An 11,381-nucleotide genomic window follows, 5' to 3' on the forward strand; every position below is an offset into this window, starting at 1 on the left:
GGGAATGATTGAGCGTTGTATGAACTCTAACCATCCTCTAGCCACGGGCTTGAGGTCATGCCTTCTCAATTGGACCGGCTTTCCTCTTGAATCTTGCTTCCATTGTGCGCCCTCTTCACATATGACTGTGAGGACTTGGTCCAACCTTGATCAAAGTTGACCCTTCTAGTAAGGATGCTCATCTCCTTGCATCATAGGCAAGTTGAATGCCACCCTCACACTCCGGACTAAAATCCAAGTATTTCCCCGAACCATAGTGAGATAATTCTTTGGATTCGGGTTCACACTTTGGTCATGGTTCTTGGTGATCCATGCATTGGCATAGAACTCTTGAACCATCAAGATTCCGACTTGTTGAATGGGGTTGGTGAGTACTTCCCAACCTCTTCTTCGGATCTCATGGCGGATCTCCGGATATTCACCCTTTTTGAGTGAAAGGGGACCTCGGAGATCACCTTCTTCAAGGCCACAACTTCATAGAAGTGGTCTTGATGCACCTTGAGAGGAATCTATCCATCTTCCATGACTCGGAGGTGGAAGCTTTTGCCTTCCTTTCCTCTTTTTAGAGGGTTCTCCGGCCTTGGATGCCATAAATGGTTATGAAAAAGCAACGCTTTTACCACACCAAACTTAAAATGTTTGCTCGTCTCGAGCAAAAGAAGAAAGAAGAGGTAGAAGAAGAAGAAATGAGGAAGAGGGGAGGTGGTGTGTTCGGCCAAGAAGGGTAAGAAAGGGTGTTTAGGTTGTGTGAAAATGAAGGGTTGAAGAAGGGTATATATAGGAGAGAGGGGGGTAATGGTTCGGCCATTATGGGTGGGTTTGGGAGGGAAAGCGGTTTGAATTTGAAGGGTGAGGTTGGTGGGGTTTTATGAAGGAGGGATGTGAGTGGTGAAGAAAGATGGGTTTTGATAGGTGAGGGTTTTTGGGGAAGAGGTGTTGAGGTGATGGTAAATGGGGAAGAAGAGAGAGAGTGATGGTAGGTCCTGTGGGGTCCACAGATCCTGTAGTGTCAAGGAAAAGTCATCCCTGCACCAAATGTTGCTCAAAATCACGTTTTGAGCCATTTTGGCGTTAAACGCCGGGCTGGTGCCCATTCCTGGCGTTTAACGCCAGGTTCTTGCCCTTTACTGGCATTTAACGCCAGTCTGGTGCCCCTTTCTGGCGTTAAACGCCCAGAATGGTGCCAGACTGGGCGTTAAACGCCCAACAGCTAGCATTACTGGCGTTTGAACGCCAGCTTCTTCTCCTCCAGGGTGTGCTGTTTTTTCCTGTTTTCATTCTGTTTTTGCTTTTTTCATTGTTTTTGTGACTTCTTATGATCATCAACCTACAAAAAAGATAAAATAACAAAAGGAAATAATTAATTATAAAACATTGGGTTGCCTCCCAACAAGCGCTCCTTTAATGTCATTAGCTTGACAGAGGGCTCTCATGGAGCCTCAGAAATGCTCAGAACCGTGTTGAAACCTCCCAACACCAAACTTAGAGTTTGAATGTGGGGGTTCAACACCAAACTTAGAGTTTGGTTGTGGCCTCCCAACACCAAACTTAGAGTTTGACTGTGGGGGCTCTGCTTGGCTCTGTTTTGAGAGAAGCTCTTCATGCTTCCTCTCCATGATGACAGAGGGATGTCCTTGGGCCTTAAACACCAAGGATTCTTCATTCACTTGAATGATCAACTCTCCTCTATCAACATCAATCACAGCCTTTGCTGTGGCTAGGAAGGGTCTGCCAAGGATGATGGATTCATCCATGCACTTCCCAGTCTCTAGGACTATGAAATCAGTAGGGATGTAATGGTCTTCAACTTTAACCAGAACATCCTCTACAAGTCCATGGGCTTGTTTTCTTGAGTTGTCTGCCATCTCTAGTGAGATCTTTGCAGCTTGCACCTCAAGGATCCCTAATTTCTCCATTACAGAGAGGGGCATGAGGTTCACACTTGACCCTAAGTCACACAAGGCCTTCTTGAAGGTCATGGTGCCTATGGTACAAGGTATAGAAAACTTCCCAGGATCCTGCCTCTTTTGAGGCAGTTTCTGCCTAGACAAGTCATCCAGTTCTTTGGTGAGCAAGGGAGGTTCATCCTCCCAAGTCTCATTTCCAAATAACTTGTCATTTAGCTTCATGATTGCTCCAAGGTATTTAGCAACTTGCTCTTCAGTGACATACTCATCCTCTTCAGAGGAAGAATACTCATCAGAGCTCATGAAAGGCAGAAGTAAGTCCAATGGAATCTCTATGGTCTCATTTTGAGCCTTAGATTCCCATGGTTCCTCATTGAGGAACTCAGAGGAGAGTGGTGCACGCCCACTGAGGTCTTTCTCAGTGGCGTCTTCTTCCTCTCTTTCCTCTCCATATTCGGCCATGTTGATGGCTTTGCACTCTCCTTTTGGATTTTCTTCTGTATTACTTGGGAGAGTACTAGGAGGGAGTTCAGTAATTTTCTTGCTCAGCTGTCCCACTTGTCCTTCCAAATTTCTGATGGAGGACCTTGTTTCATTCATGAAACTTTGAGTGGTTTTGATTAGATCAGAGACCATTGTTGCTAAGTCAGAAGTATTCTGCTTAGAACTCTCTGTCTGTTGCTGAGAAGATGATGGAAAAGGCTTGCCATTGCTAAACCTGTTTCTTCCACCATTATTGTTATTGAAACCTTGTTGAGGTCTCTCTTGATTCTTCCATGAGAGATTTGGGTGATTTCTCCATGAAGAATTGTAGGTGTTTCCATAGGGTTCTCCTAGGTAATTCACCTCTTCCATTGAAGGGTTCTCAGGATCATATGCTTCTTCCTCAGATGAAGCTTCTTTAGTACTGCTTGGTACATTTTGCATTCCAGACAGACTTTGAGAAATCAAATTGACTTGTTGAGTCAATATCTTGTTCTGAGCCAATATGGCATTCAGAGTATCAATCTCAAGAACTCCTTTCTTCTGACTAGTCCCATTGTTCACAGGATTCCTTTCAGAAGTGTACATGAATTGGTTATTTGCAACCATTTCAATCAATTCTTGAGCTTCTGCAGGCGTCTTCTTCAGATGAAGAGATCCTCCAGCAGAGCTATCCAAGGACATCTTGGATAGTTCAGAGAGACCATCATAGAAAATACCTATGATGCTCCATTCAGAAAGCATGTCTGAGGGACATCTTCTGATTAATTGTTTGTATCTTTCCCAAGCTTCATAGAGGGTTCTCCATCCTTCTGTCTGAAGGTTTGGACTTCCACTCTAAGCTTACTCCATCTTTGTGGTGGAAGAACTTTGCCAAGAAGGCATTGACTAGCTTTTCCCAAGAGTCCAGGCTTTCTTTAGGTTGAGAATCCAACCATATTCTAGCTCTGTCTCTTACAGCAAAAGGGAATAGCATCAGTCTATAGACCTCAGGGTTAACCCCATTAGTCTTGACTGTGTCACAGATTTGCAAGAATTCAGCTAAAAACTGATGAGGATCTTCCATTGGAAGTCCATGGAACTTGCAATTCTGTTGCATTAGAGAAACTAATTGAGGCTTAAGCTCAAAGTTGTTTGCTCCAATGGCAGGGATAGAGATGCTTCTCCCATAGAAATCAGGAGTAGGTGCAGTAAAGTCACCCAGCACCTTCCTTGCATTGTTGGCATTGTTGTTGTTTTCGGCTGCCATGTGTTCTTCTTCCTTGAAGAATTCGGTCAGGTCCTCTAAAGAGAGTTGTGCTTTGGCTTCTCTTAGCTTTCTCTTCAGGGTCCTTTCGGGTTCAGGATCAGCTTCAACAAGAATGCCTTTGTCTCTGCTCCTGCTCATATGAAAGAGAAGAGAAAAAGAAAATGTGGAATCCTCTATGTCACAGTATAGAGATTCCTTGAAATGTCAGAGGAAAAGAGAAATAGAAAGAAGAAGGAGAAGAAGAATTCGAACTTTAATTAGATAAGGTTCGAATTGTGCATTTAGAAGGAGTGGTACTCCATAAATAGAAGGATGTGAGAAGGAGGGAAGAGGATTTTCGAAATTCAATTAAAAGATTTTGAAAACATTTTGAAAATTTGATTGATAATTTTCGAAAATTGAAAGTGGAAGAGAAATCAAGTGATTTTTGAAAAAGATTTTGAAATTAGAAACTAAAAAGATTTGATTGAAAACTAATTTGAAAAAGATATGATAAAAAAAATATGATTGAAAGGTTATTGTCTTAAAAAGATGTGATTGAGAAGATATGATTTGAAAACCATTTTAAAAGATATGTTTTGAAAATTATTTTAGAAGATTTGATTTGGAAAATTAGTGACTTGCCTAACAAGAAAAGATATGATTCAAACATAAAACCTTCCTTAACAGAAAAGGCAAAAAATGTTCAATCAAATCATTGATTGTTAGTAAGTATCTTTGAAAAAGAAAAGAAATTGATTTTGAAAACATTTGATTGAAAAGATATGATTTGAAAAAGATTTGGTTTTGAAAAACTTTGAAAACTTGAAAAAAAAAATTGATTTGAAAACAAAATCTTCCCCCTAGCACCATCCTGGCGTTAAACGCCCAGAATGGTATACATTCTGGCGTTTAACGCCCAAAATGCTACCTCTTTGGGCGTTAAACGCCCAACCAGGTGCCCTGGCTGGCGTTTAAACGCCAGTCTGCCTTCTTCACTGGGCATTTTTGAATGCTCAGCTTTTTCTGTATAATTCCTCTGCAGTGTGTTCTGAATCTTCAATCCCTTGTATCATTGACTTGAAAAGACACAAATTAAAAATATTTTTGGATTTTTAATAATTAAAATGCAACAAGAATCAAATAACAATGCATGCAAGACACCAAACTTAGTAGTTTGTATACTACTGACACTAATGAACTGAAAATGCATATGAGACACACAAAATACTCAAGTCAATAGAATTCAAAGATCAGAACACAAAAATCATCAAGAATTACTTGAGGATCCTTAAGACACATGAATGAATGCATGCAATTGACACCAAACTTAAGATGAGACACTAGACTTAAGCAAGAAACATAAAATTTTTTGGTTTTTATGATTTTGTAAATTTTTTTTTGTATTTTTCGAAAATTAAGTGGAAAAAGGTATCAAAATTCTTAATGAGAATTCCAGGAATCAGTGCAATGCTAGTCTAAGACTCCGGTCCAGGAATTAGACATGGCTTCACAGCCAGCCAAGCTCTCAAAGAAAGCTTCGGTCCAAAACACTAGACATGACCAAAGGTCAGCCAAGCCTTAGCAAATCACTGCTCCAAAAGCAAGATTGATACGAAATCAACAAGCTCTTGTGGTGATAAGTTGAAACCTCGGTCCAATCAGATTAGACATGGCTTCTCAGCCAGCCAGATTTCAACAAATCATCATGAAACTCTAGAATTCATCTTCAAGAATTTCGAGAAAAAAATACCTAATCTAAGCAACAAGATGAACCGTCAGTTGTCCAGCCTGAACAATCCCGGGCAATAACACCAAAAAATTGATGTTGTTGCCGGATCTTGGCACTGATGTTACCAAAGGCTTGCTCAAAACTAGAACAATCCCCGGCAACGGCGCCAAAAACTTGGTGCGCGAAATTGTGAACTATACTTTTTCACAACTCTCATAATCCCTGGTAATGGCTCCAAAAACTTGGTGCGCTCAATACCATGGCATTACACAACTTCGCACAACTAACCAGCAAGTGCACTGGGTCGTCCAAGTAATAAACCTTACGTGAGTAAGGGTCGATCCCACGGAGATTGTTAGTATTGAAGCAAGCTATGGTCATCTTGTAAATCTTAGTCAGGCAAACTCAAATGTATATGATGATGAACGAAAATAACATAGAAGATAAAGATAGTGATACTTATGTAATTCATTGGTAGGAACTTCAGATAAGCGCATGAAGATGCCTTCCCTTCCGTCTCTCTGCTTTCCTACTGTCTTCATCCAACCCTTCTTACTCCTTTCCATGGCAAGCTCGTATAGGGTTTCACTGTTGTCAGCAGCTACCTCCCATCCGCGCAGTGAAAGCTAATGCACACACTCTGTCACAGTGCTGCCAATCACCGGTTTGGTTCCCTCCCCTACCGGAATAGAATAACTCTTTTGCGTCTGTCACTAACGCCCAGTAGGTTACAGGTTTGAAGCACGTCACAGTCATTCAATCATTGAATCCTACTCAGAATACCACAGACAAGGTTAGACCTTCCGGATTCTCTTGAATGCTGCCATCAGTTCTTGCCTATACCACGAAGACTCTGATCTCACGGAATGGTTGGCTCGTTTGTCAGGCGAGCACTCGGTTGTCAGGCGATCAACCATGCATCGTGCAATCAGAAATCCAAGAGATATTCACTAAGCCTCGAATGCTTGTAGAATAAGAGTGGTTGTCAATCACTTTGTTCATGGGTGAGAATGGTGATGGGCGTCAATCATCACCTTCATCATGTTGAAGAACAAGTGATATCTTGGATAAAGAACAAGCGGAATTTGAATGAAAGAACAATAGTAATTGCATTAATACTCGAGGTACAGCAGAGCTCCACACCTTAATCTATGGTGTGTAGAAACTCCACCGTTGAAAATACATAAGCATAAGGTCTAGGCATGGCCGAATGGCCAGCCTCCCAATGATCTAAGAACTAAAATGTCCAAAGATGATCTAGAGATCTAAAAGTGATCAAAAGATTTCTATACAATAGTAAAAGGTCCTACTTATAAGAAACTAGTAGCCTAGGGTGTACAGAAATGAGTAAATGACGTAAAAATCCTCTTCCGGGCCCACTTGGTGTGTGCTTGGGCTGAGCAATGAAGCAATTTCGTGTAGAGACTCTTCTTGGAGTTAAACGCCAGCTTTGGTGCCAGTTTGGGCGTTTAACTCCCATTTGGGTGCCAGTTCCAGCGTTTAACGCTGGGATTTCTTGAGGTGACTTTGAGCGCCGGTTTGGGCCATCAAATCTTGGGCAAAGTATGGACTATTATATATTGCTGGAAAGCCCAGGATGTCTACTTTCCAACGCCGTTGAGAGCGCGCCAATTGGGCTTCTGTAGCTCCAGAAAATCCGCTTCGAATGCAGGGAGGTCAGAATCCAACAGCATCTGCAGTCCTTTTTGGTCTCAGAATCAGATTTTTGCTCAGGTCCCTCAATTTCAGCCAGAAAATACCTGAAATCACAGAAAAACACACAAACTCATAGTAAAGTCCAGAAAAGTGAATTTTAATTAAAAACTAATAAAAATATACTAAAAACTAACTATATCATATCAAAAACATACTAAAAACAATGCCAAAAAGTATACAAATTATCCGCTCATCACCGCCATCACTAAGGTAGACCCGTTCTTTAATCTCCTTGTTCTTTATTTTCTTGTTTTTCGAAAATTTATGCTTTATGTTTGTCCATGTTTGTGTCTTATGATCATTAGTGTCTTAGTGTCTATGCCTTAAAGTTATGAATGTCCTATGAATCCATCACCTTTCTTAAATAAACAATGTTCTTAATGGAAAAAGAAAAGAATTACATGAATTTTAAATTTTATAACAGTTTAATTATTTTGATGTGGTGGCAACACTTTTGTTTTCTGAATGTATGCTTAAACAGTGCATATGTCTTTTGAATTTGTGGTTCATGAATGTTGGCTCTTGAAAGAATGATGAAAAAGGAGACATGTTACTGAGGATCTGAAAAATCATAAAAATGATTCTTGAAGCAAGAAAAAGCAGTGAATACAAAAAAAGGGAGAAAAACGAAAAAAAAGGGGAGAAAAGAAAACGAAAAAAAAAAAAGAAAAAGAAAAGAAAAAGAAAGAAATAAAGCTGTGATCCAAGGCAAAAAGAGTGTGCTTAAGAACCCTGGACACCTCTAATTGGGGACTCTAGCAAAGCTGAGTCACAATCTGAAAAGGTTCACCCAATTATGTGTCTGTGGCATGTATGTATCCGGTGGTAATACTGGAAGACAGAGTGCTTTGGGCCACGGCCAAGACTCATAAAGTAGCTGTATTCAAGAATCATCATACTTAACTAGGAGAATCAATAACACTATCTGGATTCTGAGTTCCTAAAGAAGCCAATCATTCTGAATTTCAAAGGATAGAGTGAGATGCCAAAACTATTCAGAGGCAAAAAGCTAAAAGCCCCGCTCATCTAATTGATACTGATCTTCATAGATGTTTTTGGAATTCATTGCATATTCTCTTCTTTTTATCTTATTTGATTTTCAGTTGCTTGAGGACAAGCAACAATTTAAGTTTGGTGTTGTGATGAGCGGATAATTTGTACGCTTTTTGGCATTGTTTTTAGTATGTTTTTAGTAGTTTGAGTTGAGTTTTTAGTATATTTCTATTAGTTTTTAGTTAAAATTCACTTTTCTGGACTTTACTATGAGTTTGTGTGTTTTTCTGTGATTTCAGGTATTTTCTGGCTGAAATTGAGGGACCTGAGCAAAAATCTGATCCAGAGACTGAAAAGGACTGCAGATGCTGTTGGATTCTGACCTCCCTGCACTCGAAGTGGATTTTCTGGAGCTACAGAAGCCCAATTGGCGCGCTCTCAATGGCGCTGGAAAGTAGACATCCTGGGCTTTCCAGCAATATATGATAGTCCATACTTTGCCCAAGATTTGATGGCCCAAACCGGCGTTCAAAGTCACCCTCAGAATTCCCAGCGTTAAACGCCGGAACTGGCACCTAAATGGGAGTTAAACGCCCAAACTGGCATAAAAGCTGGCGTTTAACTCCAAGAAGAGTCTCTACACGAAAATGCTTCATTGCTCAGCCCAAGCACACACCAAGTGGGCCCGGAAGTGGATTTTTATGTCATTTACTCACCTCTGTACACCCTAGGCTACTAGTTTTCTATATATAGGACCTTTTACTATTGTATTTTCATCTTCTGATCTTTGGAATCTTTTGATCTTTAGATCTTTTGATCACTTTGGCAGGCTGGCCATTCGGCCATGCCTAGACCTTGTTCTTATGTATTTTCAACGGTGGAGTTTCTACACACCATAGATTAAGGTGTGGAGCTCTGTTGTACCTCGAGTATTAATGCAATTACTATTGTTCTTCTATTCAATTCTGCTTGTTCTTATTCCAAGATATTCATTTGCACCCAAGAACATGATGAATGTGATGATTATGTGACGCTCATCATCATTCTCACTCATGAACAAAGTGACTGACAACCACTCTTGTTCTACAAGCAAACGAGGCTCTAATGTTTATCTCTTGGATTCCTGATACACGATGCATGGTTGATCGCCTGACAACCGAGTGCTTGCCTGACAAACGAGCCAGCCATTCCGTGAGATCAGAGTCTTCGTGGTATAGGCAAGAACTGATGGCGGCATTCAAGAGAATCCGGAAGGTCTAACCTTGTCTGTGGTATTCTGAGTAGGATTCAATGATTGAATGACTGTGACGTGCTTCAAACTCCTGAAGGCGGGGCGTTAGTGACAGACGCAAAAGAATCACTGGATTCTATTCCGGCCTGATTGAGAACCGACAGATGGATAGCCGTGCCGTGACAGGGTGCGTTGAACATTTCCAATGAGAGGATGGGAGGTAGCCACTGACAACGGTGAAACCCTTGCATAAGCTTGCCATGGAAAGGAGTAAGGAGGATTGGATGAAGGCAGTAGGAAAGCAGAGAGACGGAAGGGAAAACATCTTCATACGCTTATCTGAAGCTCTCACCAATGATATACATAAGTATCTCTATCTTTATCTTTATGTTTTATTCATATATCATCTATACCCATTTGAGTCTGCCTGACTAAGATCTACAAGGTGACCATAGCTTGCTTCATACCAACAATCTCCGTGGGATCGACCCTTACTCGCGTAAGGTTTATTACTTGGACGACCCAGTGCACTTGCTGGTTAGTTGTGCGGAGTTGTGTAGAGATCACGATTTCGCGCACCATCAATGCCTTCTTGGCAAAGTTCTTTCCACCTCAAAAATTGAGTAAGCTTAGAGTGGAAATCCAAACCTTCAGACAGAAGGAAGGAGAATCCCTCTATGAAGCTTGGGAAAGATACAAACAATTAATCAGAAAGTGTCCCTCTGACATGCTTTCTGAATGGAGCAGCATAGGTATTTTCTATGATGGTCTGTCTGAACTGTCCAAAATGTCTTTGGATAGCTCTGCTGGAGGATCTCTTCATCTGAAGAAGACGCCTACAGAAGCTTAAGAACTAATTGAAATGGTTGCAAATAACCAATTCATGTACACTTCTGAAAGGAATCCTGTGAACAATGGGACGAATCAAAAGAAAGGAGTTCTTGAGATTGATACTCTGAATGCCATATTGGCTTAGAACAAAATATTGACTCAGCAAGTCAATTTGATTTCTCAAAGTCTGGCTGGAATGCAAAATGCACCAGGCAGTACTAAGGATGCTTCATCTGAAGAAGAAGCTTATGATCCTGAGAACCCTTCAATGGAAGAGGTAAATTACATGGGAGAACCCTATGGAAACACCTATAATTCTTCATGGATAAATCATCCAAATCTCTCATGGAAGGATCAACAGAGACCTCAACAAGGTTTCAATAATGGTGGAAGAAACAGGTTTAGCAATGGCAAGCCTTTTCCATCATCTTCTTAGCAACAGACAGAGAATTCTAAGCAGAACCACTCTGACTTAGCAACCATGGTCTCTGATCTAATCAAAACCACTCAAAGTTTCATGACTGAAACAAGGTCCTCCATTAGGAATTTGGAGGCACAAGTGGGACAGCTGAGCAAGAAAATTACTGAACTCCCTCCTAGTAATCTTCCAAGCAATACAGAAGAGAATCCAAAAGGAGAATGCAAGGCCATTAACATGACCTACATGGCCGAACTTGGAGAGGAGGAAGAGGCAGTGAACGCCACTGAGGAAGACCTCAATGGACGTCCACTGGCCTCCAAAGAGTTTCCCAATGAGGAACCATGGGAATCTGAGGCTCATAATGAGACCATAGAGATTCCATTGGATTTACTTCTGCCATTCATGAGCTCTGATGAGTATTCTTCCTCTGAAGAGGATGAGTATGTCACTGAAGAGCAAGTTGCTAAATACCTTGGAGCAATCATGAAGCTAAATGACAAGTTATTTGGTAATGAGACTTGGGAGGATGAACCTCCTTTGCTCACCAAAGAACTGGATGACTTGACTAGGCAGAAATTACCTCGAAAGAGACAGGATCCTGGGAAGTTTTCAATACCTTGTACCATAGGCACCATGACCTTTAAGAAGGCTCTGTGTGACCTAGGGTCAAGCATAAACCTTATGCCTCTCTCTGTAATGGAGAAGCTAGGGATCTTTGAGGTGCAAGCTGCAAGAATCTCACTAGAGATGGCAGACAATTCAAGAAAACAAGCTTATGGACTTGTAGAGGATGTTCTGGTAAAGATTGAAAACCATTACATCCCTGCTGATTTCATAGT

At 41.0% G+C, this 11,381-nt stretch overlaps 1 non-coding gene across 1 annotated transcript; it reads right to left on the bottom strand.

Moving 5' to 3' along the window:
• Positions 1-9,915: 9,915 nt before the first annotated feature.
• Positions 9,916-10,023, bottom strand: LOC130938120 (small nucleolar RNA R71). Its single transcript, XR_009069298.1, has one exon. It is a non-coding gene; the product is annotated as a small nucleolar RNA R71 (small nucleolar RNA).
• Between the last annotated feature and the right edge of the window lie 1,358 nt (positions 10,024-11,381).

This window comes from Arachis stenosperma, chromosome 6, assembly GCF_014773155.1.
Source record: "Arachis stenosperma cultivar V10309 chromosome 6, arast.V10309.gnm1.PFL2, whole genome shotgun sequence".
NCBI lineage: Eukaryota > Viridiplantae > Streptophyta > Magnoliopsida > Fabales > Fabaceae > Arachis > Arachis stenosperma.